Source organism: Hemiscyllium ocellatum, chromosome 45 (assembly GCF_020745735.1).
Source record: "Hemiscyllium ocellatum isolate sHemOce1 chromosome 45, sHemOce1.pat.X.cur, whole genome shotgun sequence".
Taxonomy (NCBI): domain Eukaryota; kingdom Metazoa; phylum Chordata; class Chondrichthyes; order Orectolobiformes; family Hemiscylliidae; genus Hemiscyllium; species Hemiscyllium ocellatum.
In genome coordinates, this window is record NC_083445.1 from 15,813,241 (window position 1) to 15,824,821 (window position 11,581).

Here is an 11,581-nt window from a genome sequence, read left to right on the forward strand (position 1 = left end):
TACTGTACAACAAAATGCCAAATTTGTGAAAAACAAATGGAGATTAGAAATGGGAAACACGAGGGAGAGGCTGGAAACATCACAGGCTGGTAAATGGAAGTAAATTTTCAATATTTGATTAAACATTAGCAAAGTAAGTTGGATGCATTGTAACAATATCTGGTTTGAAATACAGGTTTGATCGAGAAAGTATAACTAATTAGTTAGGACAGACATACGTATTAAATGCAGCGAGCAGAAAAAGCCAAAAAAAGTCCACTTTGAAATTCATATATACCTGTCTGTAAACAGACTTGGAGATGACTCACATCTGGCATTAATTCAGGTAATAGACCAGCACTTAACACAGACAACAAAAAATGTACAAACAATAGTTTAATCATTGAAAATAGGCTTGAAAGAGACATGGCAATATCATATGTGGGTATGAATACAAAATGTTAATTTTTAATTCACTCATGAGACATAGGTTTCGTTAACTGACCATCATTTATTGTCCATCCTAGCTGACCTTGAGGGTGGTGATGAGCAATTAAAAAAATTAACATGTTATTTTCACACCCATATTTTCACATTCATATAAGATTATTAAAACAAACCACAGACAAATTATTTAGGTAAAGACTCACTAGTTTGTAAAGGAATATTTGTGGAATCCTTAATAAATAATATTAAATGATGCAGCATTACTTTAAACTGGAAGGAACTTATACAGAGTGTTAATACCTACATTTGCAAAGCAGGGAGCTGGGATGGGATCTGAAAAATGGTCCAGCATTATGTTAAACTAGGAGGAATCTATATAGAGTGTTAACACCTACACTTGCAAATTGAGGAGCTGGGGATAGGATCTGAAAAATTAAAATACAATCATTTCATTGAAATTTCCAAAGGTCCAAAAATTCTCAGATGATACTTCTCAAAAGATATTTTGAGAATATATCTGGAGAATATATCTCTCTTCCTCAGGGCTTTAAAGTAAAGCTTTATTTAGATTTCTTACAGTGTGGAAACAGGCCCTTCAGCCCAATAAGTCCACACCGATCCGCTGAAGCGCAACCCACCCAGACCCATTCCCCTACATTTACCCCCCTCACCTAACTAACACTACGGGCAATTTAGCATGGCCAATTCACCTAACCTGCACATTTTTGGACTGTGCGAGGAAACCAGAGCACCCAGAGGAAACCCTCGCAGACATGAGGAGAATGTGCAAACTCCACACAGACAGTCGCCTGAGGCGGGAATTGAACCCGGGTCTGTGGCACTGTGATATTAATTGTTATTGGATATTCTATTTGTGTATTTTGTTATTCTTTCTATTCTTGGCTAATCTTAGATATTACTAAATGTTCTTACAGATGCTTAAAAATAACATCAAAGGGAATTTCATAAGATTTGATGTTACAGCTGTTTATGTATTTTGGCACAATATACTTATCCACTTAAAGGTGGTTATTTCATAAATTTTGTTTATAAAATTAGTAAATCATCTCAATTAAGTTTTCTGTTACAACTGAAACAAATCCTAAATGCCATATGGTCCTTAAGCTGGAAAGGAAATATTCAGGAAAAAGAAATCACAGATCCTCAAAACATCTGATATGTGTAGATCATAGCTAAGACTTAGTAAAATAAGCAGGTGATTTGGAAAAAGTTAACAAACTCAGGTAGCTTCCCCCATGTGGATGATTATGTGAATCCTATAGATCCCAAAATAAATGTTTTCAGGATTGACTGGCTCAAACTCATCAGAGAAATAGTCATGATTTATCTTAGCTTTAATTAAGACCTAAGAGTTATAAATCACTCCAACATACTTTTGAAGCAAAGCACCCGGATAGTGAAATAAAAACAAATAATCAATATATATTACACAGCCAGACAATCGCAACATGAGGAAGTCTTCCTGACCTCTAATTTGATTCCTTCATATAAGACAGCTCAGCAAAGAAAATAACATAAATGTACAACCTTCCCCAGCTCATGGCCACAAGCTGATATGCCTTCACCATCTCTTTGAAAAGTTTCAGCACAAGGAATAGAGGGAGAATCAGCTATTTGAATACAGAACTGGCTCAAAGATAGGTGGTGCTGGAGGGTTGCTTTCAGACTGGAGGCCTGTGACCAGTGGTGTACCACAAGGATTGGTGCCGAGTTCCCTACTTTTCTCATTTATAAAAATGATTTGGATATGAATGTAGGAGATATAGTTGGTAAGTTTGCATAGGATATCAAAATTGGAGGCATAGTGGACAGTGAAAAAGATTACTTCAGAGTAGAATGGGATCTTGATCAGATGCGCCAATGGGTTGAGGAATGGCAGATGGAGTTTAATTAGATAAATGTGAGGTGCTGCTTTTGGAAAGGCAAATCAGGGCAAGACTTATACACTTAACGGTAACGTCCAAGGGAGTTTTGCTGAACAAAGAGACCTTGGAGTGCGGTTCATAGTTCCTTGAAAGTGGAGTTGCAGCTAGATAAGATAGAGAAGAAGGCGCTTGGTATGCTTTCCTATAATGGTCAGAGCATTGAGTATAGGAGTTGGGAGACCATGTTGCGGCAGTACAGGACATTGATTAGGCCACTTTTATTGATCAGTGCATTGCATATAGGAGTTGGGAGGTCATTTTGCAGGACATTGGTTAGGCCACTTTTGGAATACTGCACACAATTGTGGTCTCCCTGCTATAGGAAGGATTTTGTTAAACTTGAAAGGGTTCAGAAAAGATTGACAAGGATGTTGCCAGGGCTGGAGGGTTTGAGCTTGAGGGAGAGACTAAATAGACTGGGGCTATTTTCCCTGGAGCGTTGGGAGCCTGAGGGGTGATCTTATAAAGGTTTACAAAATCATGAGGGACATTGATAGGGTAAATAGACAAGTCTTTTCCCGGAGATGGGAGAGTCCAAAACTAGAGGGCATTGGTTTAAAGTGAGAGGGGAAAGATATAAAAGAGACATAAGGGGCAACATTTTCACAGAGGGTGGTGAGTGTATGGAATGAACTGCGAGAAGAAGTGGTAGAGGCTGGTTCAATTAGAACATTTAAAAGGCATCTGGAAGGATATATGATTACGAAGGGTTTGGAGGACAATGGGCCAAATGCTGGCAAAACGGAATAGATTAACTTTGGATATCTGGTCAGCACAAACGAGTTGGACTGAAGGGTCTGTTTCTGTGCAGTATATCTTTATGATTTTAAGGAGAAAATGAGCTGTCATGTGAAAGGAAGATCAATGCTTAAAATCCTGTGTTGTCTTTTACTCTTTCTCCACAAGGATTACATTTTTGCAGAAAGAACTTAGTGCTCATGGATTAAACAAAATGGCATTTTCAATGTGTATGGTTTTCATTCTTTTCCACCTTTTAAAAAATATTGCTAAATCGATTTCTTTTAAATCACGGAGGAGACTTTCTTTTAAACTTTACTAAAGAGACTTTTTAAGTTACAGAGGAGAGTTTTTCTAAAATTACACGCATAGAAGAGAGTTCTTTAACATCGCTAAAGACTTTTTTTAAAATCTCGGAACAGAGCTTTTTTAAATGTAGTCATGTTTACGGAATTTTAGATAGGCCCACACGTAAATGGCTTAGGAATGAGTTTTTTTTAATATCAGAAGATTGAAAGCTATCTGCTGGACCACTTTAGGAGGAGTCGTTTTTTTTAAATTCAATTGATTTTATTTAAGATTTATATGTTTGATTTTTTTTGTATGTTTAATATTAATTCTTTTGGGTAAGGAAAGGCAGTTTATTTTATATATTGCCGTTTTTAGGCTTAAAGTCATTGAGATATACAATTCTGAAAGATAGGATTTATCAGTATTTGAAGAGGCAAAGAATGATTAGGGATAGTCAGCATGGTTTTATGTGAAGGAAATCATGTGTCACAAGCTTTATTGAGTTTTTTTGAGGAAATCGCCAAGAAGATCAATAAGGGCAGAACAGTAGACATTATTTAAATGGACTTTAAGAAAGCCTTTGACAAGGTTCCGTGTGATAAATCAGTTCTTAAAGTTAGATCATATGGGATTCAGGGTGAGTTTGCCAATTGGATACAATTATTGGTTGAATGGCTGGAGACAAAGGGTGACAATGAGGGGTTGTTTTTTGGACTGGAGGCCTGTGACCAGTGGTGTTCCACAGGAATTGGTGCTGGATTTGCTTTTGTTTGTCAAATACACAAATAATTGGTGGTATAATGGACAGTGAAAAAGGTTATCTAAGAATACAAAGAGATCTTGATCAATTAGGTCAATGGACAAGAGAGTGGCAGATGGAGTTTAATTTAGATAAATGCAAGGCATTTTGTTGAAACAAACAAGGCCAGGAGTTACACAATTAAAAGGTGGGCCTTGGGCAGTGTTGTAGAACAGAGAGACCTAAGTGTTCAGATACATAATTATTTGAAATTTGCTTTACATATACATAGGGTGGTTAAGAAGGCATTTAGCACATGTGCCTTAATTGTTCAGATGTTTGAAAAAAGGAATTGGGACGTTGTGTTGAGGTAGTACAAGATGTTGGTGAGGCCTCATTCGGTATACTGCGTCCAGTTCTGATCACTCTACATGAATAAGAAATGCTTGGAGGGATATGGTCCAAGTGCAGGCAATTTAATTTAGGATTTTGTTTAGCATGGACTGTTTGGACAGAAGGATCTATTTCTGTGCTGTGTGACTCTATAACTGCAAGTTGGATTGGGATTGGGGATGGCTTGACTTCAATCATAGACATTTGTTTGTTTAGTATATTTGAATTTATGTCATATTAATCAATCATTATAAAAGTAAGGAAAGCTGTAATGGAAAGTGCAATGCTTTGAAAGTGAATTTTCAGTCCAAAATGGACATTTTCTGCTCATTTTCCTTTCAATTTGTAATTGTAATGCTTTTTCTTATTTGTACACACTGTGTCCAAATGCAATGTTGTAATATTTTGTTATCGAACAAATGATTGTAGATGGACCAGGTTTTACTGACCTGATTATGCCTTTGCTTTCCATTCATGCACTTTTGAGTCAGAACGCATGCTTTCCAAGTCCCACTCTAGTGACTGAGTTTTAACGATACCAGTGTCCAAGTATAAAGACCAGAGAAGCTGAATTTGTTCTCCTTAGATGTGGACCAATAGATGTAGAATTTTATAATTATTAAGGGTATAACTCTGGTAAATAAAGATACAATATTTCCAGTGACTAAATGGTTGATAATAATAAGATATCAATTTAATGTGTTTGGCAGAAGAACTAGAGTTAATGTGAACAGAGATATTTTCATATAGTGAGTGGTTAGGAGTTGGAACAAATGATGGAAGATTTTGGATATATATACAAAAATAGCCTTCAGAAAGAATTGTATACACACTTGAAAGTAAAGGAGGTATATTGAAAACAGTAGGGCAGTGGAACTAACTGGATTGTTCTTCAAAACAAGGTGCCAAATGGCCTCCACATATGTTTATTATGCTAAAGCCTCCTGTGAAGCATCTTGGGCATCTGTATTTCAGATGAAATATTAAGTTGAATCCCTTTTTACTGTTGTAGATAGATATAAACAAGACAATGGCACTCTTGTAAAGAATAGGGTGTTACCTCATTCTTGATAAAACACAGAGAAGTAGAGCACAGAACAGGCCCTTTGGTCCACAATGTTATGCCAATGTTTAATCCTAATGTAACTTAACCTCTCAACTCACTGCTATCCACGTGTATGTCCAGCAGTCACTTAACTGTCCCCAATGACTCTGCTTCCACCACAACAGCTGGCAATGCATTCCATGCAATCACAACTCTCTGCGTAAACAACCTACCTTTATACCTTCCTCCTTAAATCTTCAAACTATGACTCCTCGTACCAGTCAATTCTGCCCTGGAGAAAAGTCTCTGGCTATTGATTCTATCTATTCCACTCATTATCTTGTATACCTTGATCAGGTCTGCTCTCTCCCTCCTTCTCTGCAGAGAAAAAAGTCCTTGCTTATTCAATCTTTCTTCATAAGGCAAGCCCTCCAGTCCAGGCAGCATCCTGGTAAACCTTCTTTGCACCTTCTCCAAAGCCCCTGTATCTTTCCTATAGTAGGGCGACCAGAACTGGACACAATATTCCAAGTGTGGTCTCACCAGGGACTTGTAAAGCTGTAGCAAAACCTCACTGCTCTTAAACGCAATCCCTGTTAATGAAAGCCAAAACACCATATGCTTTCTTAATAACCCTATCCACTTGGGTGGCAACTTTGAGGGATCTATGTACTTGCACACTCAGATCCCTCTGTTCCTCCACACTGCCAAGAATCCTGTCTTTAATCCTATATTCAGCATTCAAGTTCCAAAATGCATCACTTCGCATTTATCCAGGTTGAACTCCATCTGCCATTTCTCAGCCCAGCTCTGCATCCTGTCTATGTCACGGTGCAGCCTGCAGTAGTCCTCTATCTATTGACGACACCTCCAACCTTTGTGTCATCTGAAAATTTACTGGCCCGCTCCTCAACCTCCTCATCCAAGTCATTTATAAAAACTACAAAGAGCAGAGGCCCAAGAACAGAGCCCTGCAGGACCCCACTCAACACTGACCTCCAGCAGAATGCTTTCCAACTACAACCACTCTGCCTTCTGTCAACCAGCCAATTCTGAATCCAGATAGCCAAATCTCCCTGTATCCCATGCTCCTTGACTTTATGAATGAGCCTACCATGGGGAATCTTATCAAATGTCTTGCTGAATTCCATATACACCACATCCACTGCTAGACCTTCATCGACCTGTCTTGACACTTCCTCGAAGAACTCAGTAAGATTTGTGAGGCTTAACCTGCCCCTCCACAAGGCCATGATGACTGCCTTTAATTACACTATGCTTTGCCAAATAGTCATAGATTCTATCCCTCAGAATTATTTCCAAAACTTTGCTGACCACAGACGTAAGGCTGACTGGTCTGTAATTGCCAGGGATTTCCCTATTACTCTTCTTGAAAAGAGGAACAATATTCGCCTCCTTCTAATCCTCCGGTATGACTCATGTGGAGAGTGAGAAGGCAAATATCATTGACAGCAGCTTAGCAACCGCCTTTCTCGCTTTCCGGAGCAGCCATGGATAAATCTGGCCTGGCCCTGGGGACTTATCAATCTTAATGGGCGGCACGGTGGCACAGTGGTCATGGGCGGCACGGTGGCACAGTGGTTAGCACTGCTGCCTCACAGCGCCAGAGACCTGGGTTCAATTCCCGCCTCAGGCGACTGACTGTGTGGAGTTTGCACGTTCTCCCCGTGTCTGTGTGGGTTTCCTCTGAGTGCTCCGGTTTCCTCCCACAGTCCAAAGATGTGCGGGTCAGGTGAATTGGCCATGCTAAATTGCCCGTAGTGTTAGGTAAGGGGTAAATGTAGGGGTATGGGAGGGTTGCGCTTCGGCGGGTCAGTGTGGGAGGTTGGGCTGAAGGGCCTGTTTCCACACTGTAAGTAATCTAATCACTTAATGTTTTCCAAAATTTCCAGCACATCAACTTCATCAATCTTGATCTGGTCAAGACTGTATCCCAGTTTTCATTCAAGTTTTCACTCAAAGTTTTCATTCACAACAGGTTCCCTTTCCTTGGTGAAAACTGAAGCAAAAGACTCATTTAGGGCTTCCCCTATCTACTCAGACTCCACGCACAAGTTCCCTCCGCTATCCCTGATCGGCCCTACCTTCTCCCTGATCATTCTCTTATTCCTCACATATGAGTAAAATGTCTTTGGGCTTTTGCCTGAAATGTCGATTCTCCTGCTCTTTGATGCTGCCTGACCTGCTGTGCTTTTCTAGCACCACACACCCGAATCTAGTCTCCAATGTCTGCAGTCCTCACTTTCGCCTGTTAGTTCAAATATCCGAACAAATACTTTTCCCTGAATCAGTACTACTATGAAACAGTCTATTTGCCATTATCACATGAACAAATTAATATGGAATTTTATTCATGACAACAGTAGCTATAATTTAAAAGTACATAATTGATGGTTGATACGTGCTCGAAAATGGGTTTCAAGACTGCTACAAATATCCAATGTTGTCAAATTGCTACATTCACCTGTCAGAAAATAGCTATTGAAATCTGCTACAAAGTGATTGGGTGTAAGAATTAAAAAAGTCATACATCTGTCCTAATTGGTACCGTAATCTTTGCTGATTGCCTTTCACTTGATTGCACTTAATTGCTGTGAACTTTGTTGCAAAAGCAAATAATGGGGACGATAGAAATCTGAAATAAGTATAGAAATTGCTGGATAAATTCAGGAAGCCTTGCAGGAGACAGACAAATAGAATTATCAATAATCTATCTTCAGAAGTCGAAAACATAGCAAGGAACAAGTTTGGGAGTGGGGAAAGGGGTCACATGAAAGCAAAGAAGGATTCAGAGTGACTTTGGAATCTAAGAGTTGTTGAAGGTCACGATCCTTGACACTTGACAGGAAAGAAGAACTTTTTAAAAAAAATTCCATATGACGAGCATATAAGATGAAACTGTAGACTAGTACAAATCTGAAATGAATTGTTTCTTCTGAAGAAGGTGCTTGAGAATGCATATATGGACAGGGAGATGAGCTCATAGGTATCAAGATCATTAGTTTGAAGAATGCTAAATATCACAGAAATAACTGCAATCATGAGTGTTCTGAATGATGCAGGGTCTTCTTGTTCTAACAAAATCAGCAGAATGTCGAATGGTTTTGGATGTGCAATACTTGCTTATTCCTATAAGACCAGAAGAGCAGAAATGAGACCATTCGGCCCATCGTGCCTTCTCCACCATTTGATAATGGCTGATAGATTTTTCAACCCCCATTTTCCTGCTTTCTCCCAAAAACTTTTGATCCCCTTGATAATCAAGACCTTATCCATCTCTGCCTTAAATAACTCAATGATTTGACATCCACAGCCCTCTGTGGCAATAAATTCCACATATTCACCACTCTCTAGATATAGAAGTTTCTCCTTATCTCCTTTCTAAAGGGTCTTCTCTTTACTCTAAGGCTGTGCCCTCGGGGCCTCGTCTCTCCTGTCAATGGAAACATCCTCCCAATGTCCATGCTGTCCAGGTTGTTCAGTATTCTATAAGTTGCAATCAGATTCCTGCTCATCGTTCTGAACACCATCAAGTACAGTGAGATTTCCTATCATGATCTGCTTAGAATCAGCTGATATTGAGTTTCTGTAGCTCCAACCAATGTGATCACTTTTATGGATATAGTCTATGTCAACGTTGTGTTTAGGAAGTAAACAAGTAGTAATCAGACATCAGTTCTACTGCTAACATGCACTAATAATGAAAAGTCTTTCACCAGCTATTTCCTAGTGAGTTGAGAACATAGGAGAAGGAATAAGCCATCAGGCTGTGAGAAACAGAACTCACTCAATTAGCCTGAGACAAAGCCTTGGAAACAAGAACAATTTATTGCAGCCTTGCAAGTACCAGACGCTTCTGCAATCAAGCAGAAATGCGCGCGAAAACAGAGCCTGTTAGCATTCTTATTCAGTTTACAAGTTGCGGAATCACGCCTCTCTTTTCCCATCCTATCATAAGCCGATTATCTCACTTGTTTTTTCTCTTATTTTCTTATCTGGCTATCCTGCTGTCCTTGTCTGCATTCTTTGTTCCTTGTTTGTTACCGCTTGTTCTTTTATCCAGTTTTTCTTATCATACTATAAGCTTTTTGTGAAATTCCCCTTCTGCTTCTTTTTGTGGTCAACTACAACACTTGAAAGTTATTTCCTAGCTTAAAACTATTTTCTTTAAAAGACCTTCTATATTCATTAAAGTCTTAGCCTTAAGTATGCTACATGCTACAAGAATTCCGCAACCATTTGTATAATGTTCCACTTCCCTTCCCCCCACTACACCCCCTCCCCAACCTGCAAAAACAACATCTCTAATCTCCCACAAAGCCAGTTCCATTCATCCTGTAATTCCTGTGCTCGTTGACTGACATTGACTTCTCATTAAGCAATGCTTCAATTTTTAAAATTCTCATGTTGGTTTTCATATTGCTCCGTGGCTTTGCAACTCTTTTGTCACTATAATCTCTTCCATCCTTACAACTCATTGTGATATTTGCAACCATCCAAATCTGACATCATGTGCAACATCAATTTTAATTGCTTCACCATAAGCAGCTATGACTTCAATTACGAGTGCCCTAAGGTCTGACTTTTCATCCTTTACTCACTTATTACAACTTTACTCTTATATCCTGTTTGGTCATCTGCCCTAACATTTCCTGATGTGGTTTGGTGTTAAATTTTGTTTGATAATGGTCCGTAGGATGTTTTACATTGTTGAAGTTATTTCATAAATATATTGTTGTTGTAGAGGAGGAGAAATGGATAGTTTGGATTAAGGTGGCTCCAACTTGAAAAGTCTGTTGGATGAAGTGTGGAACCAGAAGGAGAATTTCCAAACAAAAACTAAGGCATACAAAGTGGATCCTACAGCTGAGGGCTACAAGTCTAATAAAAAGGGATTCTGATTATGAAAGTAAATCAGAAACAACTACAAGAATAAACAATAAGTGCTTCTGCTGGTATTTAAAAAGACTAGCTAATAGCACCCTTGGAGGATGTGTTATGATGTTGTGGCTTTAAGAGGTGTATTTTGTCCTTTTTAAAAGAAAAGACAGGTTTTAAGGCAGAGGTGGCGACCATCCTCTGAAAAGATAAATAACTGGTGAAGCCTTGGGTGTTTTTTTTAAAGCTGGAACAATAGCAGCAGCCTGAATGGCTGTGGTCAATCTCTCACCAACAGGACCAGGAGTTTGTTTTTTTGGCTTTTATTAGCAGAGCTGCTGGGTTGTGAAAAGCTTCGAGTAAAAAATGAGGTCTGCAGATGCTGGAGATCACAGCTGCAAATGTGTTGCTGGTCAAAGCACAGCAGGTTAGGCAGCATCTCAGGAATAGAGAATTCGACGTTTCGAGCATAAGCCCTTCATCAGGAATAAGAGAGAGAGAGCCAAGCCGGCTGAGATAAAAGGTAGGGAGGAGGGACTAGGGGGAGGGGCGATGGAGGTGGGATAGGTGGAAGGAGGTCAAGGTGAGGGTGATAGGCCGGAGTGGGGTGGGGGCGGAGAGGTCAGGAAGAGGATTGCAGGTTAGGAGGGCGGTGCTGAGTTGAGGGAACCGACTGAGACAAGGTGGGGGGAGGGGAAATGAGGAAGCTGGAGAAATCTGAATTCATACCTTGTGGTTGGAGGGTTCCCAGGCGGAAGATGAGGCGCTCCTCCTCCAGCCGTCGTGTAGTTGTGTTCTGCCGGTGGAGGAGTCCAAGGACCTGCATGTCCTCGGTGGAGTGGGAGGGGGAGTTAAAGTGTTGAGCCACGGGGTGATAGGGTTGGTTGGTTCGGGCGGCCCAGAGGTGTTCTCTGAAGCGTTCCGCAAGTAAGCGGCCTGTCTCACCAATATAGAGGAGGCCACATCGGGTGCAGCGGATGCAATAGATGATGTGTGTGGAGGTACAGGTGAACTTGTGGCGGATATGGAAGGATCCCTTGGGGCCTTGGAGGGAAGTGAGTGTGGAGGTGTGGGCGCAAGTTTTACATTTCCTGCGGTTGCAGG